At 46.8% G+C, this 15,909-nt stretch overlaps 43 non-coding genes and 32 pseudogenes across 43 annotated transcripts; all 75 read left to right on the top strand.

Moving 5' to 3' along the window:
* The first annotated feature begins 584 nt into the window (after window positions 1-584).
* Window positions 585-703, top strand: LOC144415875 (5S ribosomal RNA). The gene has a single exon (XR_013471769.1). It is a non-coding gene; the product is annotated as a 5S ribosomal RNA (ribosomal RNA).
* An 81-nt stretch (window positions 704-784) lies between these two features.
* LOC144417537 (5S ribosomal RNA) lies at window positions 785-903 on the top strand (annotated as a pseudogene).
* An 81-nt stretch (window positions 904-984) lies between these two features.
* On the top strand, window positions 985-1,102 carry LOC144412483 (5S ribosomal RNA; annotated as a pseudogene).
* Window positions 1,103-1,187: 85 nt separating this feature from the next.
* LOC144415354 (5S ribosomal RNA) lies at window positions 1,188-1,306 on the top strand. The gene has a single exon (XR_013471246.1). It is a non-coding gene; the product is annotated as a 5S ribosomal RNA (ribosomal RNA).
* Window positions 1,307-1,387: 81 nt separating this feature from the next.
* Window positions 1,388-1,506, top strand: LOC144414390 (5S ribosomal RNA). Its single transcript, XR_013470280.1, has one exon. It is a non-coding gene; the product is annotated as a 5S ribosomal RNA (ribosomal RNA).
* Window positions 1,507-1,587: 81 nt separating this feature from the next.
* On the top strand, window positions 1,588-1,706 carry LOC144415504 (5S ribosomal RNA). Its single transcript, XR_013471395.1, has one exon. It is a non-coding gene; the product is annotated as a 5S ribosomal RNA (ribosomal RNA).
* Window positions 1,707-1,787: 81 nt separating this feature from the next.
* On the top strand, window positions 1,788-1,906 carry LOC144412529 (5S ribosomal RNA). Its single transcript, XR_013469084.1, has one exon. It is a non-coding gene; the product is annotated as a 5S ribosomal RNA (ribosomal RNA).
* Window positions 1,907-1,987: 81 nt separating this feature from the next.
* On the top strand, window positions 1,988-2,096 carry LOC144412973 (5S ribosomal RNA; annotated as a pseudogene).
* Window positions 2,097-2,177: 81 nt separating this feature from the next.
* On the top strand, window positions 2,178-2,295 carry LOC144413016 (5S ribosomal RNA; annotated as a pseudogene).
* Window positions 2,296-2,376: 81 nt separating this feature from the next.
* LOC144416242 (5S ribosomal RNA) lies at window positions 2,377-2,495 on the top strand. Its single transcript, XR_013472135.1, has one exon. It is a non-coding gene; the product is annotated as a 5S ribosomal RNA (ribosomal RNA).
* An 81-nt stretch (window positions 2,496-2,576) lies between these two features.
* On the top strand, window positions 2,577-2,695 carry LOC144416310 (5S ribosomal RNA). Its single transcript, XR_013472203.1, has one exon. It is a non-coding gene; the product is annotated as a 5S ribosomal RNA (ribosomal RNA).
* An 81-nt stretch (window positions 2,696-2,776) lies between these two features.
* On the top strand, window positions 2,777-2,895 carry LOC144415778 (5S ribosomal RNA). Its single transcript, XR_013471671.1, has one exon. It is a non-coding gene; the product is annotated as a 5S ribosomal RNA (ribosomal RNA).
* Window positions 2,896-2,980: 85 nt separating this feature from the next.
* Window positions 2,981-3,099, top strand: LOC144417135 (5S ribosomal RNA). Its single transcript, XR_013473028.1, has one exon. It is a non-coding gene; the product is annotated as a 5S ribosomal RNA (ribosomal RNA).
* Window positions 3,100-3,180: 81 nt separating this feature from the next.
* Window positions 3,181-3,299, top strand: LOC144416506 (5S ribosomal RNA). Its single transcript, XR_013472399.1, has one exon. It is a non-coding gene; the product is annotated as a 5S ribosomal RNA (ribosomal RNA).
* Window positions 3,300-3,380: 81 nt separating this feature from the next.
* LOC144415923 (5S ribosomal RNA) lies at window positions 3,381-3,499 on the top strand. Its single transcript, XR_013471817.1, has one exon. It is a non-coding gene; the product is annotated as a 5S ribosomal RNA (ribosomal RNA).
* Window positions 3,500-3,580: 81 nt separating this feature from the next.
* Window positions 3,581-3,699, top strand: LOC144418208 (5S ribosomal RNA; annotated as a pseudogene).
* An 81-nt stretch (window positions 3,700-3,780) lies between these two features.
* On the top strand, window positions 3,781-3,899 carry LOC144416183 (5S ribosomal RNA). The gene has a single exon (XR_013472077.1). It is a non-coding gene; the product is annotated as a 5S ribosomal RNA (ribosomal RNA).
* An 81-nt stretch (window positions 3,900-3,980) lies between these two features.
* Window positions 3,981-4,099, top strand: LOC144414640 (5S ribosomal RNA). Its single transcript, XR_013470529.1, has one exon. It is a non-coding gene; the product is annotated as a 5S ribosomal RNA (ribosomal RNA).
* Window positions 4,100-4,180: 81 nt separating this feature from the next.
* Window positions 4,181-4,289, top strand: LOC144412776 (5S ribosomal RNA; annotated as a pseudogene).
* An 81-nt stretch (window positions 4,290-4,370) lies between these two features.
* LOC144412511 (5S ribosomal RNA) lies at window positions 4,371-4,489 on the top strand (annotated as a pseudogene).
* An 81-nt stretch (window positions 4,490-4,570) lies between these two features.
* Window positions 4,571-4,689, top strand: LOC144417689 (5S ribosomal RNA; annotated as a pseudogene).
* An 81-nt stretch (window positions 4,690-4,770) lies between these two features.
* Window positions 4,771-4,889, top strand: LOC144414884 (5S ribosomal RNA). The gene has a single exon (XR_013470775.1). It is a non-coding gene; the product is annotated as a 5S ribosomal RNA (ribosomal RNA).
* An 81-nt stretch (window positions 4,890-4,970) lies between these two features.
* Window positions 4,971-5,079, top strand: LOC144412974 (5S ribosomal RNA; annotated as a pseudogene).
* Window positions 5,080-5,163: 84 nt separating this feature from the next.
* Window positions 5,164-5,282, top strand: LOC144416096 (5S ribosomal RNA). Its single transcript, XR_013471990.1, has one exon. It is a non-coding gene; the product is annotated as a 5S ribosomal RNA (ribosomal RNA).
* Window positions 5,283-5,363: 81 nt separating this feature from the next.
* LOC144416182 (5S ribosomal RNA) lies at window positions 5,364-5,482 on the top strand. Its single transcript, XR_013472076.1, has one exon. It is a non-coding gene; the product is annotated as a 5S ribosomal RNA (ribosomal RNA).
* Window positions 5,483-5,571: 89 nt separating this feature from the next.
* Window positions 5,572-5,690, top strand: LOC144414389 (5S ribosomal RNA). Its single transcript, XR_013470279.1, has one exon. It is a non-coding gene; the product is annotated as a 5S ribosomal RNA (ribosomal RNA).
* Window positions 5,691-5,771: 81 nt separating this feature from the next.
* LOC144412775 (5S ribosomal RNA) lies at window positions 5,772-5,880 on the top strand (annotated as a pseudogene).
* Window positions 5,881-5,961: 81 nt separating this feature from the next.
* LOC144416706 (5S ribosomal RNA) lies at window positions 5,962-6,080 on the top strand. The gene has a single exon (XR_013472599.1). It is a non-coding gene; the product is annotated as a 5S ribosomal RNA (ribosomal RNA).
* Window positions 6,081-6,169: 89 nt separating this feature from the next.
* Window positions 6,170-6,288, top strand: LOC144415577 (5S ribosomal RNA). The gene has a single exon (XR_013471469.1). It is a non-coding gene; the product is annotated as a 5S ribosomal RNA (ribosomal RNA).
* Window positions 6,289-6,559: 271 nt separating this feature from the next.
* LOC144414388 (5S ribosomal RNA) lies at window positions 6,560-6,678 on the top strand. The gene has a single exon (XR_013470278.1). It is a non-coding gene; the product is annotated as a 5S ribosomal RNA (ribosomal RNA).
* An 81-nt stretch (window positions 6,679-6,759) lies between these two features.
* LOC144412481 (5S ribosomal RNA) lies at window positions 6,760-6,877 on the top strand (annotated as a pseudogene).
* An 81-nt stretch (window positions 6,878-6,958) lies between these two features.
* On the top strand, window positions 6,959-7,077 carry LOC144415573 (5S ribosomal RNA). Its single transcript, XR_013471465.1, has one exon. It is a non-coding gene; the product is annotated as a 5S ribosomal RNA (ribosomal RNA).
* An 81-nt stretch (window positions 7,078-7,158) lies between these two features.
* Window positions 7,159-7,277, top strand: LOC144416309 (5S ribosomal RNA). Its single transcript, XR_013472202.1, has one exon. It is a non-coding gene; the product is annotated as a 5S ribosomal RNA (ribosomal RNA).
* An 81-nt stretch (window positions 7,278-7,358) lies between these two features.
* On the top strand, window positions 7,359-7,477 carry LOC144414704 (5S ribosomal RNA). Its single transcript, XR_013470593.1, has one exon. It is a non-coding gene; the product is annotated as a 5S ribosomal RNA (ribosomal RNA).
* Window positions 7,478-7,562: 85 nt separating this feature from the next.
* LOC144417801 (5S ribosomal RNA) lies at window positions 7,563-7,681 on the top strand (annotated as a pseudogene).
* Window positions 7,682-7,762: 81 nt separating this feature from the next.
* On the top strand, window positions 7,763-7,881 carry LOC144417334 (5S ribosomal RNA). The gene has a single exon (XR_013473228.1). It is a non-coding gene; the product is annotated as a 5S ribosomal RNA (ribosomal RNA).
* An 81-nt stretch (window positions 7,882-7,962) lies between these two features.
* Window positions 7,963-8,081, top strand: LOC144415572 (5S ribosomal RNA). Its single transcript, XR_013471464.1, has one exon. It is a non-coding gene; the product is annotated as a 5S ribosomal RNA (ribosomal RNA).
* Window positions 8,082-8,162: 81 nt separating this feature from the next.
* On the top strand, window positions 8,163-8,281 carry LOC144416308 (5S ribosomal RNA). The gene has a single exon (XR_013472201.1). It is a non-coding gene; the product is annotated as a 5S ribosomal RNA (ribosomal RNA).
* An 81-nt stretch (window positions 8,282-8,362) lies between these two features.
* On the top strand, window positions 8,363-8,481 carry LOC144414703 (5S ribosomal RNA). Its single transcript, XR_013470592.1, has one exon. It is a non-coding gene; the product is annotated as a 5S ribosomal RNA (ribosomal RNA).
* Window positions 8,482-8,566: 85 nt separating this feature from the next.
* Window positions 8,567-8,685, top strand: LOC144417800 (5S ribosomal RNA; annotated as a pseudogene).
* An 81-nt stretch (window positions 8,686-8,766) lies between these two features.
* On the top strand, window positions 8,767-8,885 carry LOC144417332 (5S ribosomal RNA). Its single transcript, XR_013473226.1, has one exon. It is a non-coding gene; the product is annotated as a 5S ribosomal RNA (ribosomal RNA).
* Window positions 8,886-8,966: 81 nt separating this feature from the next.
* Window positions 8,967-9,085, top strand: LOC144418207 (5S ribosomal RNA; annotated as a pseudogene).
* Window positions 9,086-9,166: 81 nt separating this feature from the next.
* On the top strand, window positions 9,167-9,285 carry LOC144417829 (5S ribosomal RNA; annotated as a pseudogene).
* An 81-nt stretch (window positions 9,286-9,366) lies between these two features.
* On the top strand, window positions 9,367-9,485 carry LOC144414386 (5S ribosomal RNA). The gene has a single exon (XR_013470276.1). It is a non-coding gene; the product is annotated as a 5S ribosomal RNA (ribosomal RNA).
* Window positions 9,486-9,570: 85 nt separating this feature from the next.
* On the top strand, window positions 9,571-9,689 carry LOC144417470 (5S ribosomal RNA; annotated as a pseudogene).
* Window positions 9,690-9,770: 81 nt separating this feature from the next.
* LOC144417331 (5S ribosomal RNA) lies at window positions 9,771-9,889 on the top strand. Its single transcript, XR_013473225.1, has one exon. It is a non-coding gene; the product is annotated as a 5S ribosomal RNA (ribosomal RNA).
* Window positions 9,890-9,970: 81 nt separating this feature from the next.
* On the top strand, window positions 9,971-10,089 carry LOC144418206 (5S ribosomal RNA; annotated as a pseudogene).
* Window positions 10,090-10,170: 81 nt separating this feature from the next.
* On the top strand, window positions 10,171-10,289 carry LOC144417502 (5S ribosomal RNA; annotated as a pseudogene).
* Window positions 10,290-10,370: 81 nt separating this feature from the next.
* Window positions 10,371-10,489, top strand: LOC144416598 (5S ribosomal RNA). The gene has a single exon (XR_013472491.1). It is a non-coding gene; the product is annotated as a 5S ribosomal RNA (ribosomal RNA).
* Window positions 10,490-10,570: 81 nt separating this feature from the next.
* LOC144416620 (5S ribosomal RNA) lies at window positions 10,571-10,689 on the top strand. The gene has a single exon (XR_013472513.1). It is a non-coding gene; the product is annotated as a 5S ribosomal RNA (ribosomal RNA).
* An 81-nt stretch (window positions 10,690-10,770) lies between these two features.
* Window positions 10,771-10,879, top strand: LOC144412654 (5S ribosomal RNA; annotated as a pseudogene).
* Window positions 10,880-10,964: 85 nt separating this feature from the next.
* Window positions 10,965-11,083, top strand: LOC144412946 (5S ribosomal RNA; annotated as a pseudogene).
* Window positions 11,084-11,163: 80 nt separating this feature from the next.
* On the top strand, window positions 11,164-11,282 carry LOC144411929 (5S ribosomal RNA; annotated as a pseudogene).
* Window positions 11,283-11,363: 81 nt separating this feature from the next.
* LOC144418205 (5S ribosomal RNA) lies at window positions 11,364-11,482 on the top strand (annotated as a pseudogene).
* Window positions 11,483-11,563: 81 nt separating this feature from the next.
* On the top strand, window positions 11,564-11,682 carry LOC144417828 (5S ribosomal RNA; annotated as a pseudogene).
* An 81-nt stretch (window positions 11,683-11,763) lies between these two features.
* On the top strand, window positions 11,764-11,882 carry LOC144416241 (5S ribosomal RNA). Its single transcript, XR_013472134.1, has one exon. It is a non-coding gene; the product is annotated as a 5S ribosomal RNA (ribosomal RNA).
* An 85-nt stretch (window positions 11,883-11,967) lies between these two features.
* LOC144416370 (5S ribosomal RNA) lies at window positions 11,968-12,086 on the top strand. Its single transcript, XR_013472263.1, has one exon. It is a non-coding gene; the product is annotated as a 5S ribosomal RNA (ribosomal RNA).
* An 81-nt stretch (window positions 12,087-12,167) lies between these two features.
* Window positions 12,168-12,286, top strand: LOC144417826 (5S ribosomal RNA; annotated as a pseudogene).
* An 81-nt stretch (window positions 12,287-12,367) lies between these two features.
* On the top strand, window positions 12,368-12,486 carry LOC144417554 (5S ribosomal RNA; annotated as a pseudogene).
* An 85-nt stretch (window positions 12,487-12,571) lies between these two features.
* On the top strand, window positions 12,572-12,690 carry LOC144416369 (5S ribosomal RNA). Its single transcript, XR_013472262.1, has one exon. It is a non-coding gene; the product is annotated as a 5S ribosomal RNA (ribosomal RNA).
* Window positions 12,691-12,771: 81 nt separating this feature from the next.
* LOC144417330 (5S ribosomal RNA) lies at window positions 12,772-12,890 on the top strand. The gene has a single exon (XR_013473224.1). It is a non-coding gene; the product is annotated as a 5S ribosomal RNA (ribosomal RNA).
* An 81-nt stretch (window positions 12,891-12,971) lies between these two features.
* On the top strand, window positions 12,972-13,090 carry LOC144418203 (5S ribosomal RNA; annotated as a pseudogene).
* Window positions 13,091-13,171: 81 nt separating this feature from the next.
* LOC144417500 (5S ribosomal RNA) lies at window positions 13,172-13,290 on the top strand (annotated as a pseudogene).
* A 72-nt stretch (window positions 13,291-13,362) lies between these two features.
* LOC144416596 (5S ribosomal RNA) lies at window positions 13,363-13,481 on the top strand. Its single transcript, XR_013472489.1, has one exon. It is a non-coding gene; the product is annotated as a 5S ribosomal RNA (ribosomal RNA).
* Window positions 13,482-13,562: 81 nt separating this feature from the next.
* On the top strand, window positions 13,563-13,681 carry LOC144416181 (5S ribosomal RNA). Its single transcript, XR_013472075.1, has one exon. It is a non-coding gene; the product is annotated as a 5S ribosomal RNA (ribosomal RNA).
* A 274-nt stretch (window positions 13,682-13,955) lies between these two features.
* LOC144412945 (5S ribosomal RNA) lies at window positions 13,956-14,074 on the top strand (annotated as a pseudogene).
* An 81-nt stretch (window positions 14,075-14,155) lies between these two features.
* On the top strand, window positions 14,156-14,274 carry LOC144416180 (5S ribosomal RNA). Its single transcript, XR_013472074.1, has one exon. It is a non-coding gene; the product is annotated as a 5S ribosomal RNA (ribosomal RNA).
* An 81-nt stretch (window positions 14,275-14,355) lies between these two features.
* LOC144416595 (5S ribosomal RNA) lies at window positions 14,356-14,474 on the top strand. The gene has a single exon (XR_013472488.1). It is a non-coding gene; the product is annotated as a 5S ribosomal RNA (ribosomal RNA).
* Window positions 14,475-14,555: 81 nt separating this feature from the next.
* On the top strand, window positions 14,556-14,664 carry LOC144412779 (5S ribosomal RNA; annotated as a pseudogene).
* A 79-nt stretch (window positions 14,665-14,743) lies between these two features.
* On the top strand, window positions 14,744-14,852 carry LOC144412774 (5S ribosomal RNA; annotated as a pseudogene).
* An 85-nt stretch (window positions 14,853-14,937) lies between these two features.
* On the top strand, window positions 14,938-15,056 carry LOC144418202 (5S ribosomal RNA; annotated as a pseudogene).
* An 81-nt stretch (window positions 15,057-15,137) lies between these two features.
* On the top strand, window positions 15,138-15,256 carry LOC144416179 (5S ribosomal RNA). The gene has a single exon (XR_013472073.1). It is a non-coding gene; the product is annotated as a 5S ribosomal RNA (ribosomal RNA).
* An 81-nt stretch (window positions 15,257-15,337) lies between these two features.
* LOC144416594 (5S ribosomal RNA) lies at window positions 15,338-15,456 on the top strand. Its single transcript, XR_013472487.1, has one exon. It is a non-coding gene; the product is annotated as a 5S ribosomal RNA (ribosomal RNA).
* Window positions 15,457-15,537: 81 nt separating this feature from the next.
* LOC144416178 (5S ribosomal RNA) lies at window positions 15,538-15,656 on the top strand. Its single transcript, XR_013472072.1, has one exon. It is a non-coding gene; the product is annotated as a 5S ribosomal RNA (ribosomal RNA).
* An 81-nt stretch (window positions 15,657-15,737) lies between these two features.
* LOC144412773 (5S ribosomal RNA) lies at window positions 15,738-15,846 on the top strand (annotated as a pseudogene).
* Window positions 15,847-15,909: the final 63 nt, after the last annotated feature.

The following is a 15,909-nucleotide window of genomic DNA, read 5'->3' as shown; positions in this document are numbered from 1 at the left end:
ATACACGACCAGTATAACCCATGGCAGTTGGTCGCAAGATAGTAAAGTTCAGTGTGGCGATCGGGTCGTGAATAAAGCGCCGTTAGATCAGGTATCGAATAGTATGGCACCGTAGGTCAAAGATAGGTAAGTTGTGGCAGATAAGGCAGTGGGTCCAAGGATAGGTAGGTTGAGGGAGATAGGACAGTAGGTCGAAAAGAGAGAGGTTGAGGGAGATAAAGCGGTAGTTCGAGGATGTGAAAGTTGGGGAGATAGAGCAGTGGGTTGAGGATAGGTAGGTGGCGTAGTGGGCCGAGGATAGGATGTTTGAGGGAGCTAGGGCAGTTGGTTGAGGATAGGAAAGTTGAAGGAGGTCGGCAGTAGGTCGAGTATAGATAGGTAAGTAAGTAGATGAGGTAGGGCATTGAATGCACCCGATCTCGTCGATCTCGGAAGTTTAGCAATGTCGGGTTCGGTTAGTACTTGCATGGGTGACCGGCTGGGAATACCGAGTGTCGTAAGCTTTTCGTCGTCGTTTCATTCGATTTTGCTGTGTTTTCTAACAACTGCGAAATACAAATAGCCGAATAGACTACTACTTTATCGCCTACAACCATACCACGTTGAATGCACCCGATCTTGTTTGATCTCGGAAGTTAAGCAATGTCGGGCTTGGTTAGTACTTGCATGGGTGACCGGCTGGGAATACCGAGTGTCGTAGGCTTTTCGTCGCCGTTTAATTCGATTTTGCTCTGTTTTCTAACAACTGCAAAATACAAATAGCCGAATATACTACTACTTTATCGCCTACAACCATACCACGGTGAATGCACCCGATCTCGTTCGATCTCGGAAGTTAAGCAATGTCGTGCTCGGTTAGTACTTGCATGGGTGACCGGCTGGGAATACCGAGTGTCGTAGGCTTTTCGTCGCCGTTTCATTCGATTTTGCTCTGTTTTCTAACAACTGCAAAATACAAATAGCCGAATAGACTACTACTTTATTGCCTACAACCATACCACGTTGAATGCACCCGATCTCGTTCGATCTCGGAAGTTAACAATGTCGGGCTCGGTTAGTACTTGCATGGGTGGCCGGCTGGGAATACCGATCGTCGTAGGCTTTTTTTTCGTCGCCGTTCCATTCGTTTTTTCTCTGTTTTCAAACAACTGCAAAATACAAATAGCAGAACAGACTACTACTTTATCGACTACAACCATACCACGTTGAATGCACCCGATCTCGTTCGATCTCGGAAGTTAAGCAATGTCGGGCTCGGTTAGTACTTGCATGGGTGACCGGCTGGGAATACCGAGTGTCGTAGGCTTTTCGTCGCCGCTTCATTCGATTTTGCTCTGTTTTCGAACAACTGCGAAATACAAATAGCCGAATAGACTACTACTTTATCGCCTACAACCATACCACGTTGAATGCACCCGATCTCGTTCGATCTCGGAAGTTAAGCAATGTCGGGCTCGGTTAGTACTTGCATGGGTGACCGGCTGGGAATACCGAGTGTCGTAGGCTTTTCGTCGCCGTTTCATTCGATTTTGCTCTGTTTTCCAACAACTGCGAAATACAAATAGCCGAATAGACTACTACTTTATCGCCTACAATCATACCACGTTGAATGCACCCGATCTCGTTCGAACTCGGAAGTTAAGCAATGTCGGGCTCGGTTAGTACTTGCATGGGTGACCGGCTGGGAATACCGAGTGTCGTAGGCTTTTCGTCGCCGTTTCATTCGATTTTGCTCTGTTTTCCAACAATTGCGAAATACAAATAGCCGAATAGACTACTACTTTATCGCCTACGACCATACCACGTTGAATGCACCCGATCTCGTTCGATCTCGGAAGTTAAGCAATGTCGGGCTCGGTTAGTACTTGCATGGGTGACCGGCTGGGAATACTGAGTGTCGTAGGCTTTTCGTCGCCGTTTCATTCGATTTTGCTCTGTTTTCCAACAACTGCGAAATACAAATAGCCGAATAGACTACTACTTTATCGCCTACAACCATTCCACGTTGAATGCACCCAATCTCGGAAGTTAAGCAATGTCGGGCTCGGTTAGTACTTGCATGGGTGACCGGCTGGGAATACCGAGTGTCGTAGGCTTTTCGTCGCCGTTTCATTCGATTTTGCTCTGTTTTCTAACAATTGCGAAATACAAATAGCCGAATAGACTACTACTTTATCGCCTACAACCATACCACGTTGAATGCACCAGATCTCGTCGATCACGGAAGTTAAGCAATGTCGGGTTCGGTTAGTACTTGCATGGGTAACCGGCTGGGAATACCGAGTGTCGTAAGCTTTTCGTCGTCGTTTCATTCGATTTTGCCGTGTTTTCTAACAACTGCGAAATACAAATAGCCGAATAGACTACTACTTTATCGCCTACAGCCATACCACGTTGAATGCACCCGATCTTGTTCGATCTCGGAAGTTAAGCAATGTCGGGCTTGGTTAGTACTTGCATGGGTGACCGGCTGGGAATACCGAGTGTCGTAGGCTTTTCGTCGCCGTTTCATTCGATTTTGCTCTGTTTTCTAACAACTGCGAAATACAAATAGCCGAATAGACTACTACTTTATTGCCTACAACCATACCACGTTGAATGCACTCGATCTCGTTCGATCTCGGAAGTTAAGCAATGTCGGGCTCGGTTAGTACTTGCATGGGTGACCGGCTGGGAATACTGAGTGTCGTAGGCTTTTCGTCGCCGTTTCATTCGAGTTTGCTCTGTTTTCTAACAACTGCGAAATACAAATAGCCGAATAGACTACTACCTTATTGCCTACAACCATACCACGTTGAATGCACCCGATCTCGTTCGATCTCGGAAGTTAAGCAATGTCGGGCTCGGTTAGTACATGCATGGGTGACCGGCTGGGAATACCGAGTGTCGTAGGCTTTTTTTTCGTCGCCGTTCCATTCGTTTTTTCTCTGTTTTCTAACAACTGCAAAATACAAATAGCAGAACAGACTACTACTTTATCGACTACAACAATACCACGTTGAATCCACCCGATCTCGTTCGATCTCGGAAGTTAAGCAATGTCGGGCTCGGTTAGTACTTGCATGGGTGACCGGCTGGGAATACCGAGTGTCGTAGGCTTTATGTCGCCGCTTCATTCGATTTTGCTCTGTTTTCCAACAACTGCGAAATACAAATAGCCGAATAGACTACTACTTTATCGCCTACAACCATACCACGTTGAATGCACCCAATCTCGTTCGATCTCGGAAGTTAAGCAATGTCGGGCTCGGTTAGTACTTGCATGGGTGACCGGCTGGGAATACCGAGTGTCGTAGGCTTTTCGTCGCCGTTTCATTCGATTTTGCTCTGTTTTCCAACAACTGCGAAATACAAATAGCCGAATAGACTACTACTTTATCGCCTACAACCATACCACGTTGAATGCACCCGATCACGTTCGATCTCGAAAGTTAAGCAATGTCGGGCTCGGTTAGTACTTGCATGGGTGACCGGCTGGGAATACCGAGTGTCGTAGGCTTTTCGTCGCCGTTTCATTCGATTTTGCTCTGTTTTCCAACAACTGCGAAATACAAATAACCGAATAGACTGCTACTTTATCGCCTACAACCATACCACGTTGAATGCACCCGTTATCGTTCGATCTCGGAAGTTAAGCAATGTCGGGCTCGGTTAGTACTTGCTTGGGTGACCGGCTGGGAATACCGAGTGTCGTAGGCTTTTCGTCGCCGTTTCATTCGATTTTGCTCTGTTTTCCAACAACTGCAAAATACAAATAGCCGAATAGACTACTCCTTTATCGCCTACAACCATACCACGTTGAATGCACCCGATCTCGTTCGATCTCGGAAGTTAAGCAATGTCGAGCTCGGTTAGTACTTGCATGGGTGACCGGCTGGGAATACCGAGTGTCGTAGGCTTTTCGTCGCCGTTTCATTCGATTTTGCTCTGTTTTCCAACAACTGCAAAATACAAATAGCCGAATAGACTACTGTTTTATCGCCTACAACCATACCACGTTGAATGCACCCGATCTCGTTCGATCTCGGAAGTTAAGCAATGTCGGGCTCGGTTAGTACTTGCATGGGTGACCGGCTGGGAATACCGAGTGTCGTAGGCGTTTTGTCGCCGTTTCATTCGATTTTGCTCTGTTTTCCAACAACTGCGATATACAAATAGCCGAATAGACTACTACTTTATCGCCTACAACCATACCACGTTGAATGCACCCGATCTCGTAAGTTAAGCAATGTCGGGCTCGGTTAGTACTTGCATGGGTGACCGGCTGGGAATACCGAGTGTCGTAGGCTTTTCGTCGCCGTTTCATTCGATTTTGCTCTGTTTTCCAACAACTGCTAAATACAAATAACCGAATAGACTGCTACTTTATCGCCTACAACCATACCACGTTGAATGCACCCGTTATCGTTCGATCTCGGAAGTTAAGCAATGTCGGGCTCGGTTAGTACTTGCTTGGGTGATCGGCTGGGAATACTGAGTGTCGTAGGCTTTTCGTCGCCGTTTCATTCGATTTTGCTCTGTTTTCCAACAACTGCGAAATACAAATAGCCGAATAGACTACTCCTTTATCGCCTACAACCATACCACGTTGAATGCACCCAATCTCGTTCGATCTCGGAAGTTAAGCAATGTCGAGCTCGGTTAGTACTTGCATGGGTGACCGGCTGGGAATACCGAGTGTCGTAGGCTTTTCGTCGCCGTTTCATTCGATTTTGCTCTGTTTTCCAACAACTGCGAAATACAAATAGCCGAATAGACTACTGTTTTATCGCCTACAACCATACCACGTTGAATGCACTCGATCTCGTTCGATCTCGGAAGTTAAGCAATGTCGGGCTCGGTTAGTACTTGCATGGGTGACCGGCTGGGAATACCGAGTGTCGTAGGCTTTTTGTCGCCGTTTCATTCGATTTTGCTCTGTTTTCCAACAACTGCGATATACAAATAGCCGAATAGACTACTACTTTATCGCCTACAACCATACCACGTTGAATGCACCCGATCTCGTAAGTTAAGCAATGTCGGGCTCGGTTAGTACTTGCATGGATGACCGGCTGGGAATACCGAGTGTCGTAGGCTTTTTTTCGTCGCCGTTCCATTCGTTTTTGCTCTGTTTTCCAACAACTGCGAAATACAAATAGCCGAATAGACTACTACTTTATCGCCTACAACCATACCACGTTGAATGCAGCCGATCTCGTTCGATCTCGGAAGTTAAGCAATGTCGGGCTCGGTTAGTACTTGCATGGGTGACCGGCTGGGAATACCGAGTGTCGTAGGCTTTTCGTCGCCGTTTCATTCGATTTTGCTCTGTTTTCCAACAACTGCGAAATACAAATAGCCGAATAGACTACTCCTTCATCGCCTACAACCATACCACGTTGAATGCACCCGATCTCGTTCGATCTCGGAAGTTAAGCAATGTCGAGCTCGGTTAGTACTTGCATGGGTGACCGGCTGGGAATACCGAGTGTCGTAGGCTTTTCGTCGCCGTTTCATTCGATTTTGCTCTGTTTTCCAACAACTGCGAAATACAAATAGCCAAATAGCCGAATAGACTACTGTTTTATCGCCTACAACCATACCACGTTGAATGCACCCGATCTCGTTCGATCTCGGAAGTTAAGCAATGTCGGGCTCGGTTAGTACTTGCATGGGTGACCGGCTGGGAATACCGAGTGTCGTAGGCTTTTTGTCGCCGTTTCATTCGATTTTGCTCTGTTTTCCAACAACTGCGATATACAAATAGCCGAATAGACTACTACTTTATCGCCTACAACCATACCACGTTGAATGCACCCGATCTCGTAAGTTAAGCAATGTCGGGCTCGGTTAGTACTTGCATGGGTGACCGGCTGGGAATACCGAGTGTCGTAGGCTTTTCGTCGCCGTTTCTTTCGATTTTGCTCTGTTTTCCAACAACTGCGAAATACAAATAGCCGAATAGACTACTACTTTATCGCCTACAACCATACCACGTTGAATGCACCCGATCTCGTTCGATCTCGGAAGTTAAGCAATGTCGGGCTCGGTTAGTACTTGCATGGGTGAACGGCTGGGAATACCGAGTGTCGTAGGCTTTTCGTCGCCGTTTCATTCGATTTTGCTCTGTTTTCCAACAACTGCGAAATACAAATAGCCAAATAGCCGAATAGACTACTGTTTTATCGCCTACAACCATACCACGTTGAATGCACCCGATCTCGTTCGATCTCGGAAGTTAACCAATGTCGGGCTCGGTTAGTACTTGCATGGGTGACCGGCTGGGAATACCGAGTGTCGTAGGCTTTTTGTCGCCGTTTCATTCGATTTTGCTCTGTTTTCCAACAACTGCGATATACAAATAGCCGAATAGACTACTACTTTATCGCCTACAACCATACCACGTTGAATGCACCCGATCTCGTAAGTTGGGGAATGTCGGGCTCGGTTAGTACTTGCATGGGTGACCGGCTGGGAATACCGAGTGTCGTAGGCTTTTCGTCGCCGTTTCATTCGATTTTGCTCTGTTTTCCAACAACTGCGAAATACAAATAGCCGAATAGACTACTACTTTATCGCCTACAACCATACCACGTTGAATGCACCCGATCTCGTTCGATCTCGGAAGTTAAGCAATGTCGGGCTCGGTTAGTACTTGCATGGGTGACCGGCTGGGAATACCGAGTGTCGTAGGCTTTTCGTCGCCGTTTCATTCGATTTTGCTCTGTTTTCTAACAATTGCGAAATACAAATAGCCGAATAGATTACTACTTTATCGCCTACAACTATACCACGTTGAATGCACCAGATCTCGTCGATCTCGGAAGTTAAGCAATGTCGGGTTCGGTTAGTACTTGCATGGGTGACCGGCTGGGAATACCGAGTGTCGTAAGCTTTTCGTCGTCGTTTCATTCGATTTTGCCGTGTTTTCTAACAACTGCGAAATACAAATAGCCGAATAGACTACTACTTTATCGCCTACAACCATACCACGTTGAATGCACCCGATCTTGTTCGATCTCGGAAGTTAAGCAATGTCGGGCTTGGTTAGTACTTGCATGGGTGACCGGCTGGGAATACCGAGTGTCGTAGGCTTTTCGTCGCCGTTTCATTCGATTTTGCTCTGTTTTCTAACAACTGCGAAATACAAATAGCCGAATAGACTACTACTTTATTGCCTACAACCATACCACGTTGAATGCACTCGATCTCGTTCGATCTCGGAAGTTAAGCAATGTCGGGCTCGGTTAGTACTTGCATGGGTGACCGGCTGGGAATACTGAGTGTCGTAGGCTTTTCGTCGCCGTTTCATTCGAGTTTGCTCTGTTTTCTAACAACTGCGAAATACAAATAGCCGAATAGACTACTACTTTATTGCCTACAACCATACCACGTTGAATGCACCCGATCTCGTTCGATCTCGGAAGTTAAGCAATGTCGGGCTCGGTTAGTACTTGCATGGGTGACCGGCTGGGAATGCCGAGTGTCGTAGGCTTTTTTTTCGTCGCCGTTCCATTCGTTTTTTCTCTGTTTTCTAACAACTGCAAAATACAAATAGCAGAACAGACTACTACTTCATCGACTACAACCATACAACGTTGAATCCACCCGATCTCGTTCGATCTCGGAAGTTAAGCAATGTCGGGCTCGGTTAGTACTTGCATGGGTGACCGGCTGGGAATACCGAGTGTCGTAGGCTTTATTTCGCCGCTTCATTCGATTTTGCTCTGTTTTCCAACAACTGCGAAATACAAATAGCCGAATAGACTACTACCTTATCGCCTACAACCATACCACGTTGAATGCACCCAATCTCGTTCGATCTCGGAAGTTAAGCAATGTCGGGCTCGGTTAGTACTTGCATGGGTGACCGGCTGGGAATACCGAGAGTCGTAGGCTTTTCGTCGCCGTTTCATTCGATTTTGCTCTGTTTTCCAACAACTGCGAAATACAAATAGCCGAATAGACTACTACTTTATCGCCTACAACCATACCACGTTGAATGCACCCGATCTTGTTCGATCTCGGAAGTTAAGCAATGTCGGGCTTGGTTAGTACTTGCATGGGTGACCGGCTGGGAATACCGAGTGTCGTAGGCTTTTCGTCGCCGTTTCATTCGATTTTGCTCTGTTTTCTAACAACTGCGAAATACAAATAGCCGAATAGACTACTACTTTATTGCCTACAACCATACCACGTTGAATGCACTCGATCTCGTTCGATCTCGGAAGTTAAGCAATGTCGGGCTCGGTTAGTACTTGCATGGGTGACCGGCTGGGAATACTGAGTGTCGTAGGCTTTTCGTCGCCGTTTCATTCGAGTTTGCTCTGTTTTCTAACAACTGCGAAATACAAATAGCCGAATAGACTACTACTTTATTGCCTACAACCATACCACGTTGAATGCACCCGATCTCGTTCGATCTCGGAAGTTAAGCAATGTCGGGCTCGGTTAGTACTTGCATGGGTGACCGGCTGGGAATGCCGAGTGTCGTAGGCTTTTTTTTCGTCGCCGTTCCATTCGTTTTTTCTCTGTTTTCTAACAACTGCAAAATACAAATAGCAGAACAGACTACTACTTCATCGACTACAACCATACAACGTTGAATCCACCCGATCTCGTTCGATCTCGGAAGTTAAGCAATGTCGGGCTCGGTTAGTACTTGCATGGGTGACCGGCTGGGAATACCGAGTGTCGTAGGCTTTATTTCGCCGCTTCATTCGATTTTGCTCTGTTTTCCAACAACTGCGAAATACAAATAGCCGAATAGACTACTACCTTATCGCCTACAACCATACCACGTTGAATGCACCCAATCTCGTTCGATCTCGGAAGTTAAGCAATGTCGGGCTCGGTTAGTACTTGCATGGGTGACCGGCTGGGAATACCGAGAGTCGTAGGCTTTTCGTCGCCGTTTCATTCGATTTTGCTCTGTTTTCCAACAACTGCGAAATACAAATAGCCGAATAGACTACTACTTTATCGCCTACAACCATACCACGTTGAATGCACCCGTTATCGTTCGATCTCGGAAGTTAAGCAATGTCGGGCTCGGTTAGTACTTGCTTGGGTGACCGGCTGGGAATACCGAGTGTCGTAGGCTTTTCGTCGCCGTTTCATTCGATTTTGCTCTGTTTTCCAACAACTGCGAAATACAAATAGCCGAATAGACTACTCCTTTATCGCCTACAACCATACCACGTTGAATGCACTCGATCTCGTTCGATCTCGGAAGTTAAGCAATGTCGGGCTCGGTTAGCACTTGCATGGGTGACCGGCTGGGAATACTGAGTGTCGTAGGCTTTTCGTCGCCGTTTCATTCGAGTTTGCTCTGTTTTCTAACAACTGCGAAATACAAATAGCCGAATAGACTACTACTTTATTGCCTACAACCATACCACGTTGAATGCACCCGATCTCGTTCGATCTCGGAAGTTAAGCAATGTCGGGCTCGGTTAGTACTTGCATGGGTGACCGGCTGGGAATACCGAGTGTCGTAGGCTTTTTTTTCGTCGCCGTTCCATTCGTTTTTTCTCTGTTTTCTAACAACTGCAAAATACAAATAGCAGAACAGACTACTACTTCATCGACTACAACCATACCACGTTAAATCCACCCGATCTCGTTCGATCTCGGAAGTTAAGCAATGTCGGGCTCGGTTAGTACTTGCATGGGTGACCGGCTGGGAATACCGAGTGTCGTAGGCTTTATTTCGCCGCTTCATTCGATTTTGCTCTGTTTTCCAACAACTGCGAAATACAAATAGCCGAATAGACTACTACTTTATCGCCTACAACCATACCACGTTGAATGCACCCAATCTCGTTCGATCTCGGAAGTTAAGCAATGTCGGGCTCGGTTAGTACTTGCATGGGTGACCGGCTGGGAATACCGAGAGTCGTAGGCTTTTCGTCGCCGTTTCATTCGATTTTGCTCTGTTTTCCAACAACTGCGAAATACAAATAGCCGAATAGACTACTACTTTATCGCCTACAACCATACCACGTTGAATGCACCCGTTATCGTTCGATCTCGGAAGTTAAGCAATGTCGGGCTCGGTTAGTACTTGCTTGGGTGACCGGCTGGGAATACCGAGTGTCGTAGGCTTTTCGTCGCCGTTTCATTCGATTTTGCTCTGTTTTCCAACAACTGCGAAATACAAATAGCCGAATAGACTACTTCTTTATCGCCTACAACCATACCACGTTGAATGCAACCGATCTCGTTCGATCTCGGAAGTTAAGCAATGTCGAGCTCGGTTAGTACTTGCATGGGTGACCGGCTGGGAATACCGAGTGTCGTAGGCTTTTCGTCGCCGTTTCATTCGATTTTGCTCTGTTTTCCAACAACTGCGAAATACAAATAGCCGAATAGGCTACTGTTTTATCGCCTACAACCATACCACGTTGAATGCACCCGATCTCGTTCGATCTCGGAAGTTAAGCAATGTCGGGCTCGGTTAGTACATGCTTGGGTGACCGGCTGGGAATACCGAGTGTCGTAGGCTTTTCGTCGCCGTTTCATTCGATTTTGCTCTGTTTTCCAACAACTGCGAAATACAAATAGCCGAATAGACTACTCCTTTATCGCCTACAACCATACCACGTTGAATGCACCCGATCTCGTTTGATCTCGGAAGTTAAGCAATGTCGAGCTCGGTTAGTACTTGCATGGGTGACCGGCTGGGAATACCGAGTGTCGTAGGCTTTTCGTCGCCGTTTCATTCGATTTTGCTCTGTTTTCCAACAACTGCGATATACAAATAGCCGGATAGACTACTACTTTATCGCCTACAACCATACCACGTTGAATGCACCCGATCTCGTAAGTTAAGCAATGTCGGGCTTGGTTAGTACTTGCATGGGTGACCGGCTGGGAATACCGAGTGTCGTAGGCTTTTTTTTCGTCGCCGTTCCATTCGTTTTTGCTCTGTTTTCCAACAACTGCGAAATACAAATAGCCGAATAGACTACTACTTTATCGCCTACAACCATACCACGTTGAATGCACCCGTTATCGTTCGATCTCGGAAGTTGGGCAATGTCGGGCTCGGTTAGTACTTGCTTGGGTGACCGGCTGGGAATACCGAGTGTCGTAGGCTTTTCGTCGCCGTTTCATTCGATTTTGCTCTGTTTTCCAACAACTGCGAAATACAAATAGCCGAATAGACTACTCCTTTATCGCTACAACCATACCACGTTGAATGCACCCGATCTCGTTCGATCTCGGAAGTTAAGCAATGTCGAGCTCGGTTAGTACTTGCATGGGTGACCGGCTGGGAATACCGAGAGTCGTAGGCTTTTCGTCGCCGTTTCATTCGATTTTGCTCTGTTTTCCAACAACTGCGAAATACAAATAGCCGAATAGACTACTACTTTGTCGCCTACAACCATACCACGTTGAATGCACCCGTTATCGTTCGATCTCGGAAGTTAAGCAATGTCGGGCTCGGTTAGTACTTGCTTGGGTGACCGGCTGGGAATACCGAGTGTCGTAGGCTTTTCGTCGCCGTTTCATTCGATTTTGCTCTGTTTTCCAACAACTGCGAAATACAAATAGCCGAATAGACTACTCCTTTATCGCCTACAACCATACCACGTTGAATGCACTCGATCTCGTTCGATCTCGGAAGTTAAGCAATGTCGGGCTCGGTTAGCACTTGCATGGGTGACCGGCTGGGAATACTGAGTGTCGTAGGCTTTTCGTCGCCGTTTCATTCGAGTTTGCTCTGTTTTCTAACAACTGCGAAATACAAATAGCCGAATAGACTACTACTTTATTGCCTACAACCATACCACGTTGAATGCACCCGATCTCGTTCGATCTCGGAAGTTGAGCAATGTCGGGCTCGGTTAGTACTTGCATGGGTGACCGGCTGGGAATACCGAGTGTCGTAGGCTTTTTTTTCGTCGCCGTTCCATTCGTTTTTTCTCTGTTTTCTAACAACTGCAAAATACAAATAGCAGAACAGACTACTACTTCATCGACTACAACCATACCACGTTGAATCCACCCGATCTCGTTCGATCTCGGAAGTTAAGCAATGTCGGGCTCGGTTAGTACTTGCATGGGTGACCGGCTGGGAATACCGAGTGTCGTAGGCTTTATTTCGCCGCTTCATTCGATTTTGCTCTGTTTTCCAACAACTGCGAAATACAAATAGCCGAATAGACTACTACTTTATCGCCTACAACCATACCACGTTGAATGCACTCGATCTCGTTCGATCTCGGAAGTTAAGCAATGTCGGGCTCGGTTAGCACTTGCATGGGTGACCGGCTGGGAATACTGAGTGTCGTAGGCTTTTCGTCGCCGTTTCATTCGAGTTTGCTCTGTTTTCTAACAACTGCGAAATACAAATAGCCGAATAGACTACTACTTTATTGCCTACAACCATACGACGTTGAATGCAACCGATCTCGTTCGATCTCGGAAGTTAAGCAATGTCGGGCTCGGTTAGTACTTGCATGGGTGACCGGCTGGGAATACCGAGTGTCGTAGGCTTTTTTTTCGTCGCCGTTCCATTCGTTTTTTCTCTGTTTTCTAACAACTGCAAAATACAAATAGCAGAACAGACTACTACTTCATCGACTACAACCATACCACGTTGAATCCACCCGATCTCGTTCGATCTCGGAAGTTAAGCAATGTCGGGCTCGGTTAGTACTTGCATGGGTGACCGGCTGGGAATACCGAGTGTCGTAGGCTTTATTTCGCCGCTTCATTCGATTTTGCTCTGTTTTCCAACAACTGCGAAATACAAATAGCCGAATAGACTACTACTTTATCGCCTACAACCATACCACGTTGAATGCACCCAATCTCGTTCGATCTCGGAAGTTAAGCAATGTCGGGCTCGGTTAGTACTTGCATGGGTGACCGGCTGGGAATACCGAGAGTCGTAGGCTTTTCGTCGCCGTTTCATTCGATTTTGCTCTGTTTTCCAACAACTGCGAAATACAAATAGCCGAATAGACTACTACTTTATCGCCTACAACCATACCACGTTGAATGCACCCGTTATCGTTCGATCTCGGAAGTTAAGCAATGTCGGGCTCGGTTAGTACTTGCTTGGGTGACCGGCTGGGAATACCGAGTGTCGTAGGCTTTTCGTCGCCGTTTCATTCGATTTTGCTCTGTTTTCCAACAACTGCGAAATACAAATAGCCGAATAGACTACTTCTTTATCGCCTACAACCATACCACGTTGAATGCAACCGATCTCGTTCGATCTCGGAAGTTAAGCAATGTCGAGCTCGGTTAGTACTTGCATGGGTGACCGGCTGGGAATACCGAGTGTCGTAGGCTTTTCGTCGCCGTTTCATTCGATTTTGCTCTGTTTTCCAACAACTGCGAAATACAAATAGCCGAATGTTTATCGCCTACAACCATACCACGTTGAATGCACCCGATCTCGTTCGATCTCGGAAGTTAAGCAATGTCGGGCTCGGTTAGTACATGCTTGGGTGACCGGCTGGGAATACCGAGTGTCGTAGGCTTTTCGTCGCCGTTTCATTCGATTTTGCTCTGTTTTCCAACAACTGCGAAATACAAATAGCCGAATAGACTACTCCTTTATCGCCTACAACCATACCACGTTGAATGCACCCGATCTCGTTCGATCTCGGAAGTTAAGCAATGTCGAGCTCGGTTAGTACTTGCATGGGTGACCGGCTGGGAATACCGAGTGTCGTAGGCTTTTCGTCGCCGTTTCATTCGATTTTGCTCTGTTTTCCAACAACTGCGATATACAAATAGCCGGATAGACTACTACTTTATCGCCTACAACCATACCACGTTGAATGCACCCGATCTCGTAAGAAAAGCAATGTCGGGCTCGGTTAGTACTTGCATGGGTGACCGGCTGGGAATACCGAGTTCGTAGGCTTTTTTTTCGTCGCCGTTCCATTCGTTTTTGCTCTGTTTTCCAACAACTGCGAAATACAAATAGCCGAATAGACTACTACTTTATCGCCTACAACCATACCACGTTGAATGCACCCGTTATCGTTCGATCTCGGAAGTTGGGCAATGTCGGGCTCGGTTAGTACTTGCTTGGGTGACCGGCTGGGAATACCGAGTGTCGTAGGCTTTTCGTCGCCGTTTCATTCGATTTTGCTCTGTTTTCCAACAACTGCGAAATACAAATAGCCGAATAGACTACTCCTTTATCGCCTACAACCATACCACGTTGAATGCACCCGATCTCGTTCGATCTCGGAAGTTAAGCAATGTCGAGCTCGGTTAGTACTTGCATGGGTGACCGGCTGGGAATACCGAGTGTCGTAGGCTTTTCGTCGCCGTTTCATTCGATTTTGCTCTGTTTTCCAACAACTGCGAAATACAAATAGCCGAATAGACTACTGTTTTATCGCCTACAACCATACCACGTTGAATGCACCCGATCTCGTTCGATCTCGGAAGTTAAGCAATGTCGGGCTCGGTTAGTACATGCTTGGGTGACCGGCTGGGAATACCGAGTGTCGTAGGCTTTTCGTCGCCGTTTCATTCGATTTTGCTCTGTTTTCCAACAACTGCGAAATACAAATAGCCGAATAGACTACTCCTTTATCGCCTACAACCATACCACGTTGAATGCACCCGATCTCGGAAGTTAAGCAATGTCGAGCTCGGTTAGTACTTGCATGGGTGACCGGCTGGGAATACCGAGTGTCGTAGGCTTTTCGTCGCCGTTTCATTCGATTATGCTCTGTTTTCCAACAACTGCGATATACAAATAGCCGGATAGACTACCTTTATCGCCTACAACCATACCACGTTGAATGCACCCGATCTCGTAAGTTAAGCAATGTCGGGCTCGGTTAGTACTTGCATGGGTGACCGGCTGGGAATACCGAGTGTCGTAGGCTTTTTTTTCGTCGCCGTTCCATTCGTTTTTGCTCTGTTTTCCAACAACTGCGAAATACAAATAGCCGAATAGACTACTACTTTATCGCCTACAACCATACCACGTTGAATGCACCCGTTATCGTTCGATCTCGGAAGTTAAGCAATGTCGGGCTCGGTTAGTACTTGCTTGGGTGACCGGCTGGGAATACCGAGTGTCGTAGGCTTTTCGTCGCCGTTTCATTCGATTTTGCTCTGTTTTCCAACAACTGCGAAATACAAATAGCCGAATAGACTACTCCTTTATCGCCTACAACCATACCACGTTGAATGCACCCGATCTCGTTCGATCTCGGAAGTTAAGCAATGTCGAGCTCGGTTAGTACTTGCATGGGTGACCGGCTGGGAATACCGAGTGTCGTAGGCTTTTCGTCGCCGTTTCATTCGATTTTGCTCTGTTTTCCAACAACTGCGAAATACAAATAGCCGAATAGACTACTGTTTTATCGCCTACAACCATACCACGTTGAATGCACCCGATCTCGTTCGATCTCGGAAGTTAAGCAATGTCGGGCTCGGTTAGTACATGCTTGGGTGACCGGCTGGGAATACCGAGTGTCGTAGGCTTTTCGTCGCCGTTTCATTCGATTTTGCTCTGTTTTCCAACAACTGCGAAATACAAATAGCCGAATAGACTACTCCTTTATCGCCTACAACCATACCACGTTGAATGCACCCGATCTCGTTCGATCTCGGAAGTTAAGCAATGTCGAGCTCGGTTAGTACTTGCATGGGTGACCGGCTGGGAATACCGAGTGTCGTAGGCTTTTCGTCGCCGTTTCATTCGATTATGCTCTGTTTTCCAACAACTGCGATATACAAATAGCCGGATAGACTACTACTTTATCGCCTACAACCATACCACGTTGAATGCACCCGATCTCGTAAGTTAAGCAATGTCGGGCTCGGTTAGTACTTGCATGGGTGACCGGCTGGGAATACCGAGTGTCGTAGGCTTTTCGTCGCCGTTTCATTCGATTTTGCTCTGTTTTCCAACAACTGCGAAATACAAATAGCCGA

The sequence above is a fragment of the Styela clava genome, chromosome 15, assembly GCF_964204865.1.
Source record: "Styela clava chromosome 15, kaStyClav1.hap1.2, whole genome shotgun sequence".
Classification (NCBI taxonomy): domain Eukaryota; kingdom Metazoa; phylum Chordata; class Ascidiacea; order Stolidobranchia; family Styelidae; genus Styela; species Styela clava.
Note: the sequence above shows the minus strand (reverse complement) of the source record. Positions and strands in the feature narration are given on the sequence as shown.